This window comes from Gopherus flavomarginatus, chromosome 1 (genome assembly GCF_025201925.1).
Source record: "Gopherus flavomarginatus isolate rGopFla2 chromosome 1, rGopFla2.mat.asm, whole genome shotgun sequence".
NCBI lineage: Eukaryota > Metazoa > Chordata > Testudines > Testudinidae > Gopherus > Gopherus flavomarginatus.
The window spans coordinates 323,788,662-323,812,636 of record NC_066617.1 but is presented as its reverse complement, the minus strand read 5'-3'; the positions used below and the strand labels follow the sequence as shown (position 1 = coordinate 323,812,636).

The 23,975-nt window shown below is 43.2% G+C and overlaps 2 protein-coding genes across 3 annotated transcripts in view; one reads left to right on the top strand and one right to left on the bottom strand.

Moving 5' to 3' along the window:
* The window catches only part of N4BP2L2 (NEDD4 binding protein 2 like 2), a 479,674-nt gene that overhangs the window by 121,894 nt on the left and 333,805 nt on the right, over positions 1–23,975 (bottom strand). The gene's annotated exons all lie outside the window — the stretch shown is intronic.
* The window catches only part of PDS5B (PDS5 cohesin associated factor B), a 265,724-nt gene continuing 255,807 nt past the window's right edge, over positions 14,059–23,975 (top strand). The window contains exons 1-2 of one of the 2 annotated variants that reach the window (XM_050937114.1): positions 14,059–14,218; positions 18,053–18,173. The gene's annotated coding sequence lies outside the window, so the exon portion shown is untranslated. The remainder of the gene's footprint in view (positions 14,219–18,052; positions 18,174–23,975) is intronic. The other variant, XM_050937113.1, reaches the window with a different exon arrangement.

Genomic DNA, 23,975 nt, shown 5'->3' with positions numbered 1-23,975 from the left:
TGAAGCTTTCAGCCTTCCCTTCACAAATATTATGGAGAGTAAAGCACACGGCTATAAGCATAGGAATATTGTCATCAGCAAGGTCCAGTCTCCCATATAGGCAGCACCAGTGGGCCTTTCAATGGCTCAAAGCACATTCAACAGTTATTTTTCACTTGCTCACTCTGTTGTTGAAGCGCTCCTTGCTGCTGTCAAGGTTCCCTGTGTATGGCTTCATAAGCCATGGCATTAAGGGGTAGGCAGGGTCTCCCAGGATCACAATGGGCATTTTGACTTCCCCTACTGTGATCTTCTGGTCCAGGAAGAAAGTCTCTGCTTGCAGCTTCCTGCACAGGCCAGTGTTCCAAAAGATGCATGAGTCATGCACCTTTCTGGACCAGCCTGCGTTACTGTCCATGAAATGCTCCTGCTGATTCACAAGCACCTGGAGAACCATAGAGAAATACATCTTTCGATTAATGAACTCAGTGGTTAGGTGATCTGGTGCCAGAATTGGAATACGCATGCCATCTATCACCCATCCACAGTTAGAGAAGCCTATTTCTTCAAAGCCATCCACAATGTCACACATGTTGTCTAGAGTCACAGTCTTTCAGAGCTGGATGCGATTAATAGCCCTACACACTTTCATTCACCCGAGTCCAATGGTCAACTGTCTCACTTCAAAACTGGTCAGTAACCAATCAGTATCAGTCTAGAGTAGCCAGCTTCCACAGTGCAATTGCCACACACTTCTCCAATAACAGGGCAGCTCTAATTCTCATGTCCTTGCTCTGCCAGGCTGTGGTGAGCTCATCACACAGTCTCATGACTGTAGCTTTCCTCATCCAAAAGTTCTGCAGCCAATGCTCATCATCTCAGACATGCATGATAATGTGATCCCACAACTCAGTGTTTGTTTCCCGAGACCCAAAGAAGCGTTCCACTGCGGTCAGCACCTCCGTGAGTGCCAAAAGCAACCTCGTGTCATAGCTACTATGCGTGGCGTGGTCCTCTTGCCTTTGTAGTTTAAGGAACAACTCCACTGCCACTCATGAGACATGTTAGTGACAGTGAGCAGCATATTGGTCAACAGTGCGGGTTCCATTCTTGCAGATAGAAGAGACAGAGCACGCAGTACACAAACCATTGAAAGATTGAGCCAAATGTGGACGGAAGAAAAGGATTGCTGGGATGCGAAGCAATGCATCACGGGGCATTGGGACAGGACCCACAATGCCCTGTGACCCCCTTCATCTTCCCACAACTCTTAGCGGCAGAAGAGGAAGAGATGCTCTTAGGGATCGCTGCCCAGAGTGCACCGCTCTGAATACTGATGAAAGTGCTGCAAGTGTGAACATGCTATTGCTCAGGGAGCTGACAGTGTGAACACACAACAGCAGTTTCCCTTCAGCGCTCTCTGAGTGGCAATGTAACTGCCGGTGATGTAACTCTGCCACTGTAGATATATTCTGAGATACCAGTGTATAGCTTCTTCCAAGGGAGCAGAGCTGGCACAGTCTCCACTGCACTCCAGGCCAGGATATAGGGCGGGACCTCTTCCAACATACTCATTGCCTGGGCTGGAACAGTGTTTTCTTCAATAACATCATTGCCTGGAGGGATCACTGCCTGGAAACTGCTTTAATAATTTTTCGGAGCCCACAGCAAAAGAATGTGTAAAGAAGCTTGTATAATTTAAACGTACAGGAACTCTCCTGAGAAGGAAAATAGAAATGGTTTAAAGAATTGTCCTTTTCCAGTGGAAAAACTAAAACAAGAGGGCTGGATGCTAGGAGAGTGATACAAACTCATTTATTTATTATGCATGAAAGCAGGACTATAACTTGAAAAAGGCATTAGAATGTCCATTTTCAAAATGGAGACAAATCCATTTCTTTTCACTCACATCAGCTTTTCACTAGTTTAACACTACTGAAGTCATTGGAGTTGCTCCTGATTTTTCAAATGTAAGAAGATTTTGAGCACAAGGTGTTCCTGATTCTGATGGCAAACCCCACCCCCCTTTAGAATACTGGTACTGTTGATTATTTGCTCTTAAAGACCTCCCTAGCCCCGCTCAAGATATCCTGTCCTAAACCATCGCTGCTCAGGTCCCTAGACAAGGTAAATCATGAAACATCAAAATTAATCTTTTAGATAGGAAAACAATATACTGTATTTTGCTTCCTCATTTGTGTCTTTTGCAGCCAGTATCTGGAGATGAAAAATGTCTGTGCCTCTTGTTATAAAAACAATCATTTCCTGTCTCAGATATATTTCATTTTGGGAATTCTCTCAGTACTTGTGTACCTAATTAAATAAACCACATAACTGTAAAATTGACAATACCGCAATGTTAATTTTTTTAACCTCAATTAAGGTGATAAAATACATTTTCCCTGATGATATGACTACAGTTGCTACGGCTCCCACATGGGAAACTGCTGTATCTGGTTATTATATAGATAAAAATAGTCTTCCTGGAATATGCCTCCCCAAGCTATAGTAGAGTGAACTTATCTCGAAGCTCTCTCCCAGCTGCATTAAAAGCTCCTGTAGGAGCACAGTGGGTGGGTAAGCTGGTAGGTGGCTAGAAGCATGTTTGCAATAGGGGAATTGGGGAAGGAAAGGAGAGGAGAAGAGGAGTGCAACTGTGCAAGGTTAAATCTGGAATCAGCCAACTTTCCCTGGCCCTTGCTGCTCTTGTCATTTACCCCAAGCCTTGCCCCACCCCCCAGCTTGGGAAACATTGTGCTAGTTGTTCTTCTGTAAAACCTTAAAAAGTTACAAATTAAAATACTTTTCAAAGTTTACTAAGGTCCTGATCCTGCAAAGACTTTTGCATGTACTGTAATGAGACTACTTACAATGCATAAAATTAATATCATGGATGGCGGGTGTCATAGGCTAGGGCAGGCTAAACCTCCCCTGACCTTAGGGTTGCCAGACATCCAGTTTTTGACTGGAATGCCCAGTCAAAAAGGGACCCTGGTGGCTGTTGTTGGCACTGCTGACCAGGCGGTTAAAAGTCTGGTTGATGACGCAGCAGAGGTACTGGGCTAAGGCAGGTTCCCTGCCTGCCCTAGCTCTGTGTGGCTCCCAGAAGTGGCCACCAGGTCCCCGCAGCCCTAGGTGCTGGGGTGGCTGGGGTCTTGGAGCAGTGGCAGCTCTAGGTATTTTGCCGCCCCAAGCACGGCAGGCAGGCTGCCTTTGACAGCTTGCCTGCAGGAGGTCCCCGGTCCCGTGGATTTGGCGGCATGCCTGCAGGAGGTCTGCCGAAGCCGCGGGACCAGCGGACTCTCTGCAGGCATGCCACCGAAGGCAACCTGCCTGCCGCCCTTGTGGTGACCGGCAGAGCGCCCGCCATGGCTTGCCGCCCCAGGCACGCACTTGCCTTGCTGGAGCCTGGAGCTGCCCCGTCTGGGAGGCTCTGCATGCTGCCCGTGCCCAAGTGTCGATTCTGCAGCTCCCATTGGCTGGGAACCATGACCAATGGGAGTTGCATGAGGTGGTGCCTGCAGGCACAAAGGCAGCATGCACCACACAGAGCCACCTGGACACCCATGTGCCTAGAGGCTGCAGGGACTTGGCAGCTGCTTCCTCGGAGCCGCAATAAGAACTGTCGAGACCCTGCACCCCCTTCCACACCCCAACCCCCTGGCCCAGCCTGGAGTCCCCTCCCGCACTCCAAATCCCTCATCCCTCACCCCAACCCAGAACCCACACCTCCAGCCAGAATCTGCATCCCCAACTGGAGCCTGCACTCCCTCCTGCACCCCAATCTCCCGGCCCAGCCTGGAACCCCCTCCTATGCCCCAAGCCTCTCATTCCCGGTCCCACCCAGAGCCTGCACCCCCAGCCAGAGCTTTCACCCCACCCACCACATCTAACCCCCTGGCCCAGTCTGGATCCCCCTTCTGCAACCCAAACCACTCCTCCCTGGCCCCACCCCAGAGCCCACACCCACAGCTGGAGCCTGCACCCCAATCCCCTGGACCAGCCCAGAGCCCCTTCCTGCACCCCTCATCCCTGGCCCTGGCTCCACCCCCACCTGGAGCTCTCAACTCCCCCGCCACACTCCAACCCTCTGCCCCAGCCCATATTCCCCTCTCACACTCCAAACCCCTCATCCTTGGCTCCACCCCAGGACCCACAGTCAGAGCCCACGCCCCCTCCCACACTCTGAACCCCTTGGTCCCAGCCCGGAGTCCCCTCCTACACTCCAAAGCCCTTATCCTCCAGCCCCACCATCAGACGAAACCCTCACCCCCCCCGCACCTCAATCACCTGCCCCAGCCTGGAGCCCCCTCCCACAGCCCAAATTCCTCATTCCCAGCCCCACCCCAGAGCCCACACTCCCAGCCAGAGCCCACATTCCCTCCCGCACCGCAACCCCCTGCCCTAGCCCAGTGAGAGTGAGTGAGGAGGGGGAGGAGCAAACGACAGAGGGAGGGGGGATCTAGCAAGCAGGGAATGGGGCCTTGGAGAAGGAGCAGGGGATGGGAGAGGCCTCAGAGAACGGGCAGGGAAGGGGTATTCAGTATTGTGTGATTAGAAAATTGGTAACCCCACCTGACGCTGGATGTGGCCCTGCTCATGTTGCACTGTGAGGCTCCACTCTCCCTCTCTACCTGAAGCTTTCAGGGCACCAGGGGCTCAGTTCCAGCTGGTGGCCCCAAGTTTGGGCCCACCAGTGGCCTGGGGCAGTGCTGGGGCCAGCGGAGGGAGGGAGTTGGCCCAGCAGTGCAGTGTGGCACTGAGAAGGGCAGGGGGCTGGCAGCTTGGCCCGGTGCTGGTGGGGGGCTGGAAGGGGCAGGTGGGCAGAGGCTCCTTTGGCCATGGGGGGGGGGGAATGCTCGGGGTTCCAGCAGGCAGGGGGGCAGGGTTGCCCCTGGTTAATATATTTGTAAGGCTTAACAGGACTGAGGTCTTCAGGTATGTCTGAGCTGCAAATTAAGATGTAATTGTAGCACACAGATATAGCAACACTAACTTTAATCTAACTAGTGTGGATAATAATAGTAGTGAAGACCCAGTGGCCAGCAAGGGCCAGCAACCCAAGTACCCACCTGCTAGGCTTGTATGGAGACAGCTAACCTATGCTGAAGCCTGTGCTACTGCATCTTCACTAATGTTGTTAACTGTGCTAGCTAGATTAAAGTTAGCATGGGTATGTCTGCTGGAATTCATGTGCCCTGCAGATTTCTTTCCTTCCCCACAGAAAAATGACTTTCTGACAGGGAAGCAAAGGGAAGCTGCAAGAGCAGTCACGCACCACTCCCTAGCCGCACAAGTACATCATTTCAGGCACCTGGAACAGCTGGCAGAAAGGTAAATCACCACGGGGTTGGGGACATCTAAGCCAGCGGCTCCTACCCTGAGCTGGGATCAGCTGCTAGTCCCGGCTGGGCTGGAGGCAGGAGAGGATGGAACCTCCTCTTCCCCTGCAAGGAGTGGCTGGGGCTGTGTCAGACACACATCCAGAAACGTCCCACACCTGAAGGAAACTCAGCATCCTCCCCTTCTTTTCCTGCCTCCATCACCCTTCATTCTGGGGGGAAAGGTCATTGTATGGGGAGCTGCCAGGAGCGGCGCCAGGGTTTTTGGTGCCCTAGGCGCAGGGCCGGCTCGCCAGTCCTGCAGCTACGGTGGACCTCCCGCAGATGTTCCTGTGGACAGTTCGCTGGTCCCGTGGCTCCGGTGGACCTGCTGCAGGCGTGCCTGCGGATGCTCCACTGGAGCCGCAGGACCAGCGGACCCTCCGCAGGCACGCCTGTGGGAGGTCCATCGGAGCAGTCTGCCGCCATCCCAAATCCTGGCGCCCTAGGTGACCACTTAGGTCGCCTAAATGGAAGCGCCAGCCGTAGGAGCTGCTCCCCCATCTTCCCAACCCCATGCATCGAGACCTTCCATACCCAGACACCCCTGCCAAGCCTCATTCTGTACACCCAGAACCCCCCTACGACTCCATACCTGAACCCCACCCCAATGAATCTCAACTCATGCATCTGCAGCCCCCTTGCACCCAGACTTTCTGACTCTGGACCCCCACCCCTGCACGACAGACCTCCCCCCACTGAGCCCCCTGCACTCAAACCCCAACCCTGATGAGTTCCATCCCTCCCACACCACCCTGAGCCCCCATATCCAGACACCCACACCACTGACCCCCAACTAGCTACACCAGACCTCCACCTAACCAATCCCCACTCCCCCAGCACCCAGATCCCTCTGCTGAGCCCCAACCACCTTCACCTGGAAGTCCCTGCAGAGTCCCATTGCCCCTGCACTTGGACCCCCCCGAACAAGCCTCTGTGCATCCAGATTCCCCCACACCTAGGCCCACCAATGAACTGCCTGCACCCAGATTGTCCCACACAGAACCCTCTCACCCCACACCTGTATCCCCCACACTAAGCCCCTTCACATTTGGATCCTGCCTGATTGAGCCTGCCTGCCACACACCTGGTGTGCCTGGCGCAGAGGGGCAGGTCCAGACCTTGTGCTGTGTTAGGGTCAGGTGCAGCCTCACCACTAAATCATGTCCCAAGGGTGGAGATGGGAGGTCTGCAGGGAGATCTCCCACCTTTGTGCAGCCAGGGGACCATGCTCCCCACTGCAATGCTGGAGCCTCTGCATTTAATTATTGACAAATAAAACTTGCAAAATTTTGCAGAATTTTAAAATATTGTATGCAGAATTTTTCCTTTTTTGGTGCGGAATGACCTCACAAGTAAACTTCATTTGAAATATAGACATACTGTTAGATGGTAAATTCACTGAATAGGGATCTATCTTTTTATGTGTTCCTTTTATGCACAACTACAGTACTGTAAAATATAACAAATATTAACATAGGTCAAAGGTGTAAGAGGTAACCCAAACTATGAACTAGAAGTCCCAAAATATATACAATCAGAACCAAATAATGATGTCTGGGTCTCTCGGCACAGTATAAGCAATTTTTCTGCCTGGCACAAATGTTGATGCTGTGCTAATTTATTTAGATTTATAAAAAAAACCTCACCACATATTCCCATTGCCCAAGCCTCTGCGCAAGTTTACAATATTATAGACTCATAGACTCATAGACTCTAGGACTGGAAGGGACCTCGAGAGGTCATCGAGTCCAGTCCCCTGCCCTCATGGCAGGACCAAATACTGTCTAGACCATCCCTAATAGACATTTATCTAACCTACTCTTAAATATCTCCAGAGATGGAGATTCCACAACTTCCCTAGGCAATCTATTCCAGTGTTTAACTACCCTGACAGTTAGGAACTTTTTCCTAATGTCCAACCTAAATCTCCCTTGCTGCAGTTTAAGCCCATTGCTTCTTGTTCTATCATTGGACGCTAAGGTGAACAAGTTTTCTCCCTCCTCCTGATGACACCCTTTTAGATACCTGAAAACTGCTATCATGTCCCCTCTCAGTCTTCTCTTTTCCAAACTAAACAAACCCAATTCCTTCAGCCTTCCTTCATAGGTCATGTTCTCAAGACCTTTAATCATTCTTGTTGCTCTTCTCTGGACCCTCTCCAATTTCTCCACATCTTTCTTGAAATGCAGTGCCCAGAACTGGACACAATACTCCAGTTGAGGCCTAACCAGAGCAGAGTAAAGCGGAAGAATGACTTCTCGTGTCTTGTTTACAACACACCTGTTAATGCATCCCAGAATCACATTTGCTTTTTTTGCAACAGTATCACACTGTTGACTCATATTTAGCTTGTGGTCTACTATGACCCCCAGATCTCTTTCTGCCATACTCCTTCCTAGACAGTCTCTTCCCATTCTGTATGTGTGAAACTGATTGTTCCTTCCTAAGTGGAGCACTTTGCATTTATCTTTATTGAACTTCATCCTGTTTACCTCAGACCATTTCTCCAATTTGTCCAGATCATTTTGAATTTTGACCCTGTCCTCCAAAGCAGTTGCAATCCCTCCCAGTTTGGTATCGTCCGCAAACTTAATAAGCGTACTTTCTATGCCAACATCTAAATCGTTGATGAAGATATTGAACAGAACCGGTCCCAAAACAGACCCCTGCGGAACCCCACTTGTTATACCTTTCCAGCAGGATTGGGAGCCATTAACAACTACTCTCTGAGTACAGTTATCCAGCCAGTTATGCACCCACCTTATAGTAGCCCCGTCTAAATTGTACTTTCCTAGTTTATCTATAAGAATATCATGCGAGACTGTATCAAATGCCTTACTAAAGTCGAGGTATATCACATCCACCGCTTCTCCCTTATCCACAAGGCTCGTTATCCTATCAAAGAACGCTATCAGATTAGTTTGACACGATTTGTTCTTTACAAATCCATGCTGGCTATTCCCTATCACCTTACCACCTTCCAAGTGTTTGCAGATGATTTCTTTGATTACCTGCTCCATTATCTTCCCTGGCACAGAAGTTAAACTAACTGGTCTGTAGTTATCGAATGATTTTCTACATTTAAGGAGATAAATCATAATCATATGTCATCTGGGATAAAGGGTATTTGCAGTTAAGATGTTGGTTTATCTTCCTTAATATGATTATCATTAATGAGAAATGAAAATACAGATTTTGTTTAGATTGATACTTTGGAACAGCTATTCGTATGCACACTATTCTATATAAAACAGTATACATATCTGGACTAAAGCAGTTTCTCAGGCTGACAACTCATCTATTGAAACATGCATTCATAAACATTTACAAATAAATGTTGTATTCCTCTTCTATAGTATCTCAAGATGCTTTACAAAGATGAGCAGATATTAACTTCTCCAGACGGAGAAAATGAAGCACAAAGAGTCTAAGTGATGTGCCCAGAGTCACAAAACAAGCTAGTTTATGAACTGGGAATAGAATTCAGAATCCTGCTTTTCTGGTTCCCTAAGCTAACTTGCCTCCATTGTGACATATTTGTTAAATAATATTTTTATTGCTAACTAGTGATTTGTTTTAGCACTGATACTACATTTTACATGCTGGAGTATTTCCTCCCTAAAAAAGTAAAAACTAATGTTGTATGGTTACTTTTGTACATAAATGTGAAATTTTTTAAAAGTGTCTGCTGGATATTAAAAAAACATGACCAAATCAAAATATTATTTATAATTAGAACAACTATTTGCAAAAATTCCCCTCCACTGTTCTCTCACCTGTACTAAATACTACATTGCATCAATTAAAACAAATGTGACCACCTCTGCCCATAGTATAGTATCAGAATGAGCAGTCAATTTCCAATGTCTCGATTCTAGGACAAAAATACAAATACATAATTTTTGCACTTCTCCCTTTTTAATATTTTCAATCAAATGTACAGATGAGTAATTACTGTTAGTAACCTGTTGAGTAATTATCTGATTCATAGAGAGAGGAAAACATACTTGGTAGGTTCTGTTAAACATTTTGATCTGGAATGATAGAGGTTTGGACTTTTGGAAGTAAGTAATTTGGACTGAGGTGCTTTCAAGCACAAGCAAAGCAATTGGCTGCTTGAGCTTCTGTTTTATTCCAATTCTATACTCTCAGACTGGCCCTTTCTCTTCATCTGGTTGTGGAACTAGAGCAGTGGTTTTCAATCTTTTTTCATTTGCGGATCCCTAATACATTTAAAATGGAGGTGCAGACCCCTTTAGAAATTTTAGACCATAGACCACAGGTTGAAAACCACTGTACTAGAGAATGGGGCATTTCATAGCCTGTTACGTCCCTCCAGCAAGTTAGGGCTCTACAGATAAGGCTAGCCTTTACCCTATTGAATATGAATCAAAGGACAGAGCGCAGAAGGTCCGGAATAAATGCAGTTTACTTCATGGTAGCAGAAATAAAAGAATTATTTCATAGACACCATGACCACATATGTATTATGTGTAATCAATGCTGGTAATGCATTGGATTTATAGAAAGAATAATAATCTATGCCCTGAATACTGGATAAGATAAAACAAAATGAGGTTTTAGAAGTGATTTGAATGAGGAGACTGTAGGGTCTGCTGTATTGAAGTTGGGGTGTCATTCTATGTAAGGGGCAACTTTAAAGAAGTCTTGAAGGTGGGAGAGGGAAACAAATAAATGGTGAGATTGTCACCATGGGTGTAGTGAAGGAGACTTCAAAGGCCAGGAACTAAATCAGAGAATGAGAATAGTAGGGCCTTCAAGGAGAGGATGGTAGGGAGATCAATATACACAGAGCTAGGGGAAATAAGTGATTTCTCAGTTCGGCCAGCAAACTGAAAAATCAGAAAAAAATATTAGGTTCGGTTCACAAAATATTTTGAATTTGCCAGAAAATCAGAAAAGTATGTTTCAGGTTGTACTTATATCTCCCCTCCCTCAGGTAATCATCCTCATCATCAGGCTATCAGCTATTCTGAGGTGGGTTGCTCTGAGCATCTCCTAGAGAAGCTATTCCACTTTGTATATATACTTATTTAATTGGCCCAAAGAGAGAGGTAGGAGATGTGGATTCAGATCCCTCCCCTAAATCAGGGAAAGAAAATTTGAATCCACATCTCCTGCCTCTGAGGTTAATGTCTTAATCACCAGGCTATGAAGTCATTCTCATTCTTTTGCTTTCTCTATCTCTTTGGCCCAATTAATATTTATGTATTTATACAAAGTGGAACAACTTAAACAGGAGTGACTGAGAATAGAATAGCCTATAGCTTGGTGATTAGCAGGGGGATATCTCTGCTATAGAATGAGGGTTCATTCTTGCCTATGTCTCTAATATCCCGGGCAACAGGCCTAACCATTGGGCTAGCGTTATCAGATGGCCAGACACACTCACATCCACTCTCTTTTCTGAAGATGACCCTGAAAATCTTTTTCTCACCTGAAACTAATTAGATCAATTCACAACAGTTTCAGGTTGACTGAAACTGCATTTTTTGGGGGGAATAAACTATTCACCTGAAAACTTTTTCCGGCTGTATATACACACACAACTTTGTCCTCTGAGTTCAGGGTTATTTCAGTGAGGAAAGAGTCTGGAGAATGATGTGAAAAAATTGAATCAATGTTCTTCCAGGTTTTCTCTGGGATAGTGTTTTCTTTTACAGTAAGTAGGAAAAGGGGCCAATTTTGCCTGTGGCCATTATTACTGCTTTTTACTCTTGCACTAAAGAGCCAGAACAAGGGAATGTGTACTGAATTCTATTTGTTCATGTGCCTCTTTCTATCTAAGGTACTTTATATAGTGTCATTGCCTTAGGATCTGAAAACCTTGCAGTCTTTAAAGTATTTATTCTCAGAGTAGTCCTGTGAGGTAGGGAAGTACTATAATCCTCATTTTTACAGATGGAGAGCTGAGACACAACTCATGTTTATACTACAGGGACTATAGCAGCATGACTCTGTAATTTTAATAGAAATGTAATGCAACATATGAGAGTGTTCTGCAAACCCTCATCACTGGCCTCAGTCAGTATGCACCTGGATTTGGCTGGTGTTTGAGTAACAGCAGCTCCTTGCTGCCTCCTTCAGCTTCTATGGGCAGGGCAGTACTGCTGATTATCACCACCCAGGGCAAGTATCCAATTTACAGTAGTCTGCTCATCCATTTCTCTGAAGTTGTAGTATCAGGAGCTGTTTTCTGCCATAGGTTAACTCCAGGCATGGTGCTGGAGCAATGGAAGCGGAAAAATTGCTGCATGTATAGTAGGGTGTGTGTATGGAGTGATTATTTTCCTCTTTTCAAACTTGTGTTTGAATGTTTTGAGTCATGTCCCTTTACAAGAAGAAGAGGGGATGTTAGAATCAGAACAATCTCTGGCAATTGGGAATAACAGCAGAGGCACTGGAACAATTTTTAGAGGGGATGCTGAACGCCATTGAACAGAATTGTAAACCCTGAATGTGATGAAAGCTGTGCATTTAACTGCTATTATTACTTCAAGCCTGGAGGTGCAGCCATACTCCTAGCACCGAAATTCTATCACTCCTCTGTGACAGTTGAGGAGGAAACAGCAGCTACCCCTCACGAAAAGAGGTGCTGTAAGCGCCCCCTCTGGAGGAACATTAAAGGTACTGCTGTTGCGTTACCAAGCAGTAAGAAGTAGCTAAGTACTATAGTTTGTAAACTAGAGGTTGGTGTTTTATTTTGTTTGTGTGTTAACCTCTACAAGAAAATTTAACACTGGTAGAGGAGGGGATAAAAAATAAAGTGATTTCTTTAAAAGCATTAACTTCTGAAATGACTGAATGACTAAGTGCGGATACATTCAAATGTGTGGGTATTTATGAAGACCTTCTGGTGACTTGGGATAAAATCTTAGGCTTCCTCACAGCATCCACCTTACCATTTTTCAGTCTCCAAATGTCTGTCCATAGCTGACAGGCATCCTGACATCAGATGGAGGGGATAAGTACCCTTCCCTGCCCCAGGAATGGGGAGCAAGAGACACGTATAGAGATTTATATATGTGTCTAGCACTTCACACAACAAATAAAGACAGATTCCCTGACCATAAAATCTTATAATCTAGGTAAAGACCACCGCAGTAGGAAGAGGACTGGGAAAGGGGCAGAGAAGGAAAATAATCTTACATCGGAAATGTACGTTAATTATTATTGACATATCATACGTGTTCAGCTTGCAAGTAAAAATGTTTTCCTGAACTGCCAGTGAACAAATTTCCTCTGAACCCTGAAAGTCAAGCTGGGTTCTTTATTTCTGGTAGATTATCACCAGCAATAAAGATTTGTCAGGCAAAATGTTGCCCTCTTTTATACCTGTGCAGTGATGCTTTTGTTTTCAAGAATGGTGGAACAGGCATAACCCAGGGCAGACAGAGTTGCAAAGCTGTAAAAAAGGCCAGGATTTGGCCTGGCCCTGGCAACTACATTAAACTAACAATTCTGGCAATGAAGGATCCAGTTTACTCTTGTAGACTTTATCTAGACTATAATAAAATATGTTTTTGTTAACTAGCATATTTTAACGTATTTTAAAACTTCAGTGAAGATCACACATATTGTATTTTAATGTGTTAGATACCTGAGGAGAGTCCTAGGAAACCTGTCTACACTAGGCTAACATGTTAACTAATGGAAAAAAATACATTTTTAGTCTAGACAAAGCCCCTTGTATTAGCAGACTTGTTGAGTGAAGTGTCATTGCTTTTTAAAAAACATAACCGCAGTTTAAACTGCTTAGTTTTGTCTTCTGATATCCTAGCTCCCCTCTTCCATAGTGTTTACCTGGGAGATGGAAATAAATCACATTTGTGCTCACTTTCATCCCAATAAAATGATGCATTTATTGGAGCTGATCAGCTCTCCTTCTCGCCCACTTCGAAGGTTAAAAACATTTATTCATGATTGCTCTACTAGAAGTTGTTTATAATTCTGGCTAATTTTAGGAAATATTTCTTTTGCACTGTGAAATAGACTGTATCTCTCTCTCCCATCTGTCACACTGATTGCACAGTTCTCTCTGCATTTGGATTGTGCATTGTCCCTCTGTTCCCACCTCTTGCTTATCGTCCGTGCTTTCTGTATTTGGTGAACGTCCAAGTCACTACAGTGAGGTATTCTGCTAGTTCAAGAATCCCATGCTAGGATCAGTTTAGCTTGTTGTTTTTCCTAGTGATTGGTGTCCTGGCTGCTGGGCTACCATCTTCATTGCTTTTTCGTTAGGGGGTGGGTGTTTTGCTTCCCTTGCGGGAAGTTAGCGTTATTGCGCCCAGACAATGAATACGTATTATAGAGATGGATCACGCTTTCCTTCGGGTTTACTTTTTGGCCCTCTTGTGCTTGGCAGTGGAAGCAGGGTTTGCTGTGATGGCAGCAGGAGTTTAGTTTTTTGTAGGTTGCTTAGGTGTGGGGAATCCGAGCCGCCTCCGCTCCGCAGCCTTTGTGGCTGAGTTGCTCTGAGTCTCAGAGGGAGGTGCGGGGTCTCGCCCCACGAGGGGGTAACTGCTTCGCTGTGGAAGTTGTTTCTGTGCGACCCTGGCTCGCTCTCGCTCCGCCTGCCCGCGCCGGCAGGCAGGGGGCGCTGCTGCTCCGCGCTGCTGCCTGCTCGCCTCTCTCGGCGGTTCCATTGGAACAGCCGGAGACAACTTGGCGCCATTTTGAAGCCGACAGGCAGACCGGGGCGAGCTGCGGAAGGGGAGGGGGCTAGAGGCGATTGGCTGCGGCTACGGCGGCGGCTCCTTTCCGAGCCCAGAGCAGCGGCAGCGCGGAGCGGACCCGCCTGGCAGCAAGGAAAGGCGGCGGCTGCTGCAGGGGAGGTAAGGAGCGCGGCCGGGCGCCCCCACTGCCCCGTTTCGTTTCCCTTTCTCCCCCGCTGCAGCCGGGCCGGAGCGGCGCCAGCCCGGACCATGCTGCGCGGCCAGTGTGTGGGGGCGCCCGGCCCGGAGCCGAGTCCGCGCCCCCTCCCCCCGCCGCCGCCCCTGCGCGATCTCCAGCCTCTACACACTAAACTTGGCGCCCCCTCCCCTTCCTGGCCCGGGGGGAGGTCGCAGCGCGGGGGCCTTGGCCAGGGGGTGACCTTGGCGGGGCTTTGCTCCCCTCGCCCAGAGTTGCAGGCTGGTGCTGTGGGTCGCCCCCGCCCTCCTTCCCCGGGTGGCCTGAGCTCTTGCTGTTCCCCTGGCGGGCGGCGTCGCTCCCTCAGTGTGCTGCTGTGGCTCCTTGTGGCGGAGCCGTGCCGAGGGGGTTAACGATTGTGATTCCCCTGGCGCTGGCTGTCCCCTCGCTGCCTCGGGCAGCTGGTCTAGCCCCCGCTTAGCGGCACTCAGGGCTTCCGCAGCCCCGTCGTGCTGCTGCCCGGAGTCGAAAAGGGGGGGAAGACCCCATCTCGCTCCCTTCAACACTCTCCACTATCTAGTGATCGGAGGCTGCTCAGCTAGGGGGAGGTGGTGACTGAGGAGGACCTGGATTTGGTGGGTCACTATTTGCAGCAAGCTCGTTTCCCACATGTTGTCTTTTTTCACCACGTTCTATTGGGGTGGTGGGGGGGGAATGGATGTTTGGTTAATAAATTTGAAATTTTGCACTTGAATTACTAGGTGAAGGACATTTTATGTGTAGAATATGTATTGTTTGAGTCTCTGGTCGAGGAATCTAGGTCTGTAACTTCATGCTGCTTCAAATAACTCTCTATCTGTTCTTCAAAACAAATCAGCAGTAAATGATGATGTACAAACCTGAAAATTCAACTGCAGTAGCTGAGCTCTTGCTAGACAGGCTTTTACTGTAAAAGAAATAATGAGATTCCAAGTTGTGAGTTTTTTAATTTTTAAATGGTTACCTATTGATAACTATTTCTTGTCAATTGTGTTATTAAGTTTGGTTTAACACAGTTATTGAATGCCACTCAATCTTTTATTTGATTTCAAGACTTTATGAAGTGATGCGGAGGCACTTTAGTCATATTCAGTGTCTCTTCATTAACAGTGACATAGATAACAAATAAGGTAGAAAATTCTAAACATTGAGGATATTTAAAGTGGAATATATCTCAAATCTTTGTCTTCAGGTGCAGGTAGGTATGTAGTGACATACATTTTCACATTCCCTCCCTCAAAACAAATTAAGTTGTCATCTTCCCAAAAACAACAGTAGGTTCTAATTTATTTGGTCAAAGCTGATATAGTGTATTTCATGTGTCAAATAATATGCAAGTTCTGTGTATTCTATTTTAAATTACTGTGTAAAACAGATGGAAAAACCTTTTTTAATTTTTTTTTTTGAACAGCACTAAATGTGCTTAGTTTAATCAAGGTAGAATTAGGAGTCAAAGTAGAATTAGGAAAGTCTTCCACTAGGAGGCTGGTGAAGCACTGGAATGGGTTACGTAGGGAGGTGGTGGAATCTCCATCCTTAGAGGTTTTTAAGACCCAGCTTAATAAAGCCTTGGCTGGAATGGTTTAGGCTACGTCTACACTACAGGATAAATTTGAATTAGCTTAAACCGATTTTATAAAACAGATATTATAAAGTCGATTGTGCGCGTCCACACTAGGCACATTAATTCGGTGGTGTGCGTTCATGATCCGAGGCTAGCATTGATTTCTGGAGCGGTGCACTGTGGGTAGCTACTGTAAAATAATGAGGCCAATAACTTCGATTTGTGTCCACACTAACCCTAATCTGATATAGTAATATCGATTTTAGCATTACTCCTCTCGTTTTGTAAGAGTACAGAAATTGATTTAAAGAGCCCTTTAAATCGATATAAAGAGCAGTGTAGTGTGGACGGGTGCAGCGTTAAATCGATTTAACGCTGTTAAAATTGGTTTAACAGCGTAGTGTAGACCAGGCCTTAGTTGGGGCTGGTCCTGCTTTGAGCAGGCGGTTGGACTAGATGACCTCCTTAGGGTTAGAAGAAACCTCATCTTCTCTGATTCTGTGAAACATTTGAATATATATTATGCATGAAACACCTAAAAAAAAGTTATTGTTAGAGAATCAAGAAATTATGCTCTCTTTTTGACTGAAATGTGCCACATGCTCACCACCTACATCTGAAAGCATGTACAAGAGGAAACAATCGTTGTTATCCCAACACCTTATGCCTATGTATTCAATCTGTTTTCCCTTGTGCCCATGTTTCTTATTCTTATAGGTCAATGGTAATAGCTAATACTACTTTTGTCCATTTTACTATTACACCAGTTGGTTTTTATACCAAACTGTAGTTCTGTGTGTCTTGTCTGAGAAGAAGCTGAATAAACTAAAGTTGTAGAAATATGAATTAGACTTGTGTTTTAGCATTTGAACTTGCTACCTATTTTGAAAAAATCAATCTGATTCAAAGTAGAGATTTAAGTTGGACAGTTCAGTGAAATCATTAAGGTTTAAATAAAAAGTGACAGTTGCTGAAATTTCATGTTTTGAAAAGGAAAGGTGTAATTCTTTACTCTTGTCTCTCTCATGTGTACATATTTTCTAGAGGCAGTGCTGCATGTGTGACTGATAGGTTTTTCTGGTGAGATGTAGTTTCTGTCTCTCCTGTTTTATCTTTGTGTTTCACCTTTCTCTGGTCTCCCTTTCTGTGTCCTATTTTTATTTTTTGAGCGCTGATATTGTACTTCATGCTGTACAAGCATATGAAAAAAAACATAGCCTTGTTCAGACAGAGCGCACAATTCATACACGTAAAATACACAATCAATACACAGTAAAATGATTATCACGACTAGACTTAACACTTTTACATAATAATCATTGAAAAGTTTCTTGGAGGAAGTGTTTTCTAAGGTTGGATTTGGAGGAGTCAGCATACTCCACTTGTTGCACAGAAGGAGTATTTTCAAAGGAACAACTTGGAAGAAGGCATGAAAATGAGTGGAAGGGGGGGATCTGAAGTGGGAGATTAGGAGGGTGATTTTTAGGTACAGGAAAAATATAGTTGGAAAAATGAGAGAGAATTCATAATCTCTTTGTTCACCTTCGTGGTGGGGAGTTGCTGTTTTATCATCTCTCATCAAAATTAGATGGGTTATGTTGGTGGTAAATGTTTTTATTTTATTTGAGATTTTCTTAGTTAGGCCCTTATCCTCCCTCAGGTTTCTCTAATGCAGACTTCTGAATCAGAGTGATCTTTCATTGGGATGACTAGGACTATTGACAGACATCGGTCGATTTTAACATAAGCAATACAGAATTGGGGCTGTAAGCAGTACCTGAGAATGCAGTCTTTTTGTGTTTGTGGATTAAATAAACAGAAAAAACCTATCCATTCCAAGAGATGGCACTGGTTCACTAAGTAGTTTAATGTCTTATAACATTGCAAATAGTATGTGGGACAGAGATTGAGGCATAGAGTACAGATTTTTTACAGTAAACTGCATTTTATTGTCACAGAAATTATGCATATCTATCCCACACAGACCTTTTTTTTGGTAATGTCAGCTCTTACCACTAAAATATGGTGTTCTTACTAACTTTAATAGAAAGTGTGAAATGGAAGTGAAGAATAAAACCGGGGTTCCCGTTCCTTCTTTCAGAATTTGTAAATGAAATTGAGTCCTTCAAGCAGGAAAATATAAATTTAGTGTGTGTTGCTCTCAACTTTTGTTTTAATTTACACTCTCCTCTCCTCTCCTCCCTTTTAATTGCAGGTCTCATAAGATATGCAGCTGTCACTGGGGCGGTAGTTGGTGGGGAGGGGCACGGCAGGGTTGGATATGTGCCACTCTGTACAGATGTAAGAATCTGATGACCCATCTTAAGAATTTAGAAGTAAGTAGTCAACTGCTTGGAGAAACTCTTGAGTCCTACTGCAGATTTTCCTTGAGTGCCATTTTCTTACACTTGTATTTAGTTTTTCATTAAAAAAAGTGCATCAGCAGATGTGGCACAAGTGTCCTTTAAGTCCAGAACCCAGATCATCCTTCTCTTAATCCCCCAATGCTCTGGTTGCTTTAATTATCACTTACATCTTTCCATGTAAAGAGGACTAGACTCTGACTTGTGAACTGAAGGCCTAGTTATCACTGGCTTTGGAAGGGCAACTGTAGAATGGGGCTCCTCAGATAATGTTGTTACCTCTTAGCTCAGAGAGCTAGGAGTTAGTGTAGTCTGTTGGTTTCAGAGCAGTCCCAGCCTTTGCTTCACTGTCAATCAAATCCAGTTTATTCACATGGGAGATGAGTATAATACAGTTAAGCCTAATATGAATTTCTGAGAGAAGTTAAACTAGAAAAGAAAAACATTGACACTTAATTGTTCCAAAACTGAGATTTCAACTCTTGTGGCACTCAGTGGATGCATTAGTGCAATTTGTAGGAAGTGTCCAAACATCTCTCTAAATACACAAACTTTCCATATCCAGTTCTAAAACCCCTTTGAATTTAACTTATTTGCTTCATTTTTCTTAGCCCTGGTCTACAGTACAAACGTATGTCAGTATAATATGTTGCTCAGGGGTGTGGAGAAAACAGCTCTTAGTGATGCCGTTATACTGACCTACCTCCTGGAGTAGAGTGTTGTATCGATCTGTGCTTTCCCATCGGTATAGGTAGCATCTTCACACAGTGCAGCTGCATCACTGTAAGTGTAGATGTGCCCTTAATGTCTCTAGACTGCTTCTGTATATATTTTTGGGATATTGCAAATGAAGAACATTGTTTTCCATAGATTTGACAAAGTGTATCCCATACAACTCCGTTTTGATAAAAACAAAATGGACAGAAGTTGTAAGTTGAGAATATGGGGCAAAAGTGCACCTTGTGGAAAACACTTTGTTTTAAGCATCCTGGTGAACTTTGTAAACAAACTGAAGTTTTTCTGCTGTTGGTTTTTTTTTTTTTTTTATGTTAAGCATATCTGTTATGTGATAATGAATATTTTAAGTGGTTTAGGGTGGATTGATTTAAATCAAGGTGATTTAAATAATGATTCGAATGACCAAGTGGAAAGCCCCAGTTTAAATAATGAATTTTAATCAGTTTTCTTGTTGTACTTCAGTTTTTTTCTAAAGAAAGGTGCATTTGCGTTGATTGACATAACCATTAAAACATGTTGATTAATCAACTAAATAGAGCCTTTACATTAGATCTGGTACATCTGTTTTCTGCCTATGAGGATACACTATAATTATTTAAGCAATTTTTTAGCTTAATATTTTCATATTGATTGTATATTTGCAGTATGTTAGAAAACGAATGATATATTGCTTATTTACTAGATAATTAACTTTTTGCTCATGATTTGTGTCAAGCTACACTAGGATAATAGCTGGAATTTAATTAAACACAGAACAGCAAATAAAATGTGTTTTTATTAAATCAAAACAAGCTCACAATACACTACATGACCTACTGTTCCATATTCATAAAGCTTGACCTCACAAGTTAGATGTTTTTCCCTCGATTCTTTCTTTATAAAAAAGTGATAGACACATGGGTTAAGCATGTTAATTTTTATTTACATGTTTTGACAGATTATAATAAATTTAGGCCTTAACTTACTTTGTATTAAATTCAGATGTAATTTTGAACAGGTTTATGTTTTAAAAGAAAACCATATTATAACTTAAATAAAAAAAATCTGATTTAAATAAAATCTTTTTTTACTTGAAAAAACAGCATTGGTTTTTTAAAATTTTATTTATTTATTTTTTTATTCACTGATACGCAGACATGATTTTGCACTCAGCACCCTGCAAGACATTGGTAATTATTTTTGAGCATTGGTCTGCTAAACCCAGGGTTGTGAGTTGAATCCTTGAGGGGGCCATTTAGGGATTTGAGGATTGGTCCTGCTTTGAGCAGGGGGTTGGACTAGATGATCTCTTGAGGTCCCTTCCAACCCTAATGATGTATGATTCTATTTTACTGGTTGAGACGAGTGTGAAGCTTTCTTATGGTTAAGCTTTTAGGGACCCGGTTTTCCTATGTATAAGAGTAATCTATTCTAAAGAGAATAAATTTTGCTGGCATCAGTTTGTGGAATTTCTTTATAGGGAGTGTGATTTGTGTTCTCTCATTGTTTAATCTGAAGAGGCAAAGGGCGTTTGGATTGCCCTTTTTTTCCATCTTGCTGCCTGATACTTGTACTGTCTTTCTGTGGATTCCCTCACATCTGGGTAGCTTTTACAACAGGGGTTCTCAAACTGGGGGTCGTGACCCCTTGGGGACACAAGGTTATTACCTTGGGGGTTGCGAGCTGTCAGCCTCCACCCTAAACCTCGCTTTGCCTCCAGCATTTATAATGGTGTTATAAATCCTTTTAAATATATTTAAGGAGGAGGGAGAGAGAGGATCACCCTCAAAGATTTGCTGTGTGAAAGGCGTCACCAGTACAGAAGTTTGAGAACCACTGTTCTACAATGTGTTGGGGAACTAATATAAGATAAGTGAGATTTATTAACATGTGGTGCTATATTACTGGCTGGAGGTAGAAGGGAGAATTTGGAGGGCCCCAGATGACCACTTCTTTACTCCAGCCCAAACTTTTCACCTCCAGTTGAGCTGGAACCCTATGGCATCCCGTTAGGGTTTTGGCGGAATTAGTTTGAAAGCATCAGCAGGTCGGAAGTGTATTGTCCTTTATGAGGTACAGGTTGCCTGATACAGTTGGGACAATGTGTATCCTGTTAGTGTTTCTGTAGTTAAGGTTGAAGATATAATTTTAAGTTCCATGTTTTCATGTTCATATAACTTACTGAAAAAATTACCTGTTTGCTTGAAGTTCGTCTATAGTCTCAATCCATCCTGTTTTTAAAACTTGATAGAATTCTGTTTGGCTGTTTTGAGAATTCAAAATGTTTTTCCTAAACAGAGAAATCTTTGGAAGTACTATATATAATTTTATAACTTGTATGGCTTTATAAAAGCACCTTTTAAACTAAGTTTGTAGTTCTCATTGGTTCATTACCTCATCTTGTTTCATATACCTCCTTAAGACTCATCTCTGCTTGCCTACAAAACTCTACCTGCTGATCATGGCAAAGTAGGTGAGAAATTGTCTGTCCTTCCTTTTCACTTACTAACTTGTCCATTCCTTGCCCTCCCTACCACCCCTCCTTTCCCCATCCTGTTAAAAAAATTTTAAACAAAAACTGACAAAACATTTAACAGATAAATCTGTGCTGAGTCTTCACCTTATTTTTGTTATATTCCATTTGTCAACCTTTTGTCTGTGTCTTCAGGACAGGGATTGTGCTTTCCTCTGTGTCTTTATCTATATGCACACAACTTGTATTGGTTTAATCTGAAATTTGTTTAAATTTTATTCAGCAAATTAAGCTAAATGTACACCCCAGCTGTGTAAGTCAGTTCTATTTGTACAGTGCCCAGTAAAATGACTGTAGTAACTGGGGTCTTTAGGTATTCATATATAAATGTTTGTTAATAAAAATTGAGAAGTGTCTTGATTATTTTTCTTCAAATATATCTAAGTTAGAAAACGTAGTATATGGTACATGTACATTGGCTTTTTTTCTATTTTTAACAATTTAGGAAGGTGCAAGATTTTAATAAGCATAGGAGTACAAGTATTTTGGGCATCATACAATTTAAATAAAAGTTTAGGCATAATATGAACCAGATTAGTTTTACCTGAGTGGCATATTTTAATCAGTGTCATTTTTTAAAAAGCATTACACTGTCGTCTTAAACATCCCTTGACTCTGCTGGCATCTTTGCCAAACACCTCGAGCCATGCACACCACGATCCCAGATGTGTTTATCTGGATGTGTTCAATTGTACATTGCATTAAAATTTTATGTGCTCTCAGCTGTATGGCCAGAGGGCATATAACTGCTTAACTGGGCCCTTTCCAGTGGTACCTTATTACTCAAGTAATACTTCTAAAGCCTAGATTTTTGTTTGTGAAGTTGGAGGAGAGATCAATATTCAGGCACTATCCTGGGTCCTACAATTTAAAATTTTTAGTTTTTTCTTCTCCACTTCTCCTGGATTTTTTTGCACTTCTTTGCTCTCATCCCTTTTTAGCAGATTTACCCTTCCCTTATGTGTGGGAGGCTGAAGGAGTTACTAGGATCTACCTTTTTACTTTCCTTCTATCCTATCTCAGTGTATATCTCTAGTGTTAGGATAGGAGTTTTAAGGCTTTCTGATTTTTGCTACCCTATTTATTAACTTTACTAACACACCATTATTGCTAATAACTTGATGTTTAGGATTTTGTTGTACTAGTGTGTCCTGAACCAAGGAAGGAAGGAACAAACAAAACATTAAAATGAATTTTTACTCAATCCTGTATTTTACATGATCTCCCTTACTCCATAGATCTGAAGAAGAGTTCTGTGTAAGCTTGAAAGTTAGTGAAAGAGACAGATACTGGTCCAATGAAAGCTATTACCTCAACCACCTTGTCTCCTTTATTCCCTCTGATTTGTATAGGGATTTTTAAGGGTTAAAACTCTTGAGTTTCTCAAATAGTATTAAATGTCTTTGTTGAGGAGTTTTAGGTGGTAGCTCTGTTATGTTCTGTTGTTAAAGACATTCTGTTTCCTAAAAGGCGATTCAATATGTACACACAAATGGAGAGAAGATTTATTTACTTTATAGTAGTATCAAGAGGCTATTATTGTACAAGTTAGTGTAAAAACATAGCAAGTTCTCAGTTCACTGTGACATAGAGTAAATTGCCATGCTCCCCAGGAAAAAAAATCGCCCAGAAAGAGAGCAATTTTTTCTTCTCAAACTCAGCCAATCAGCACAAATTCCTTGATAGTGCTTTTACTCAACTATTTTTAAAAATTATCCAAAGCCTTGAAAACCCCTAATTATTAAGTTTTTTCTAAACTTAGTTTACAAATTCATTTGGTTCTGTTTTACACTTTACTTTAAAAAATTCATGTTATTGATTTAAAACAACCATCCTGGCATCCATTTGTCCACCTTAGTTTAAAATTTCAACCCAGAATGGGATTTCACACAGCTTCCTTTTGTACCTTTTCATTGCTGTTCTTTGTCAACTGGTTGGGCTGTTAAAATTGCTTAACCATCACTCTTCTTCTCCAGGGACAGTTCAGAGGGTAAGGTCTGCTGTCAGTAGATCTCAAGTACTAGGCAGTCTTCTCCTTTCTATTTGTATATTAGCTTCTCTGCTTTAGTTGTTTCCCTCACTATTTTTCTTTTCCCAGTTTTATTTGGTCTTTTATCCCTTGAGATTTTTCTTTCTTTTCCTGTGGTCTCAAACTTGATCCTACTGTTGTCTATAATGCTAAATGTGTACATAAGTACTACAAAGATCGACCTTAAAAAAGGGAAATGCAGAATAATGTATAAATTTTGAGACTTGGATATTGAAACAAAGATTGTACCTGTGTTTAACTCATTAAAATGACATATAATTATGCACTATTTTCAGTTGACAATGTAAAGAAAAGGATGATATTTCAAGGCTGGAAAAAGAGGCAAACAGTTGTGCACCACTCCTCACTGCACTCCAAAATATTTTCCTGACTGCACAGGGAGGATTATGCCTTTGGTTTTAAGTTTATGGCTGTAGCCTATTTGGATTATGAAGTTTCTGGCTGACACAAGTATGTATGGTGATCCCCCCCTCCT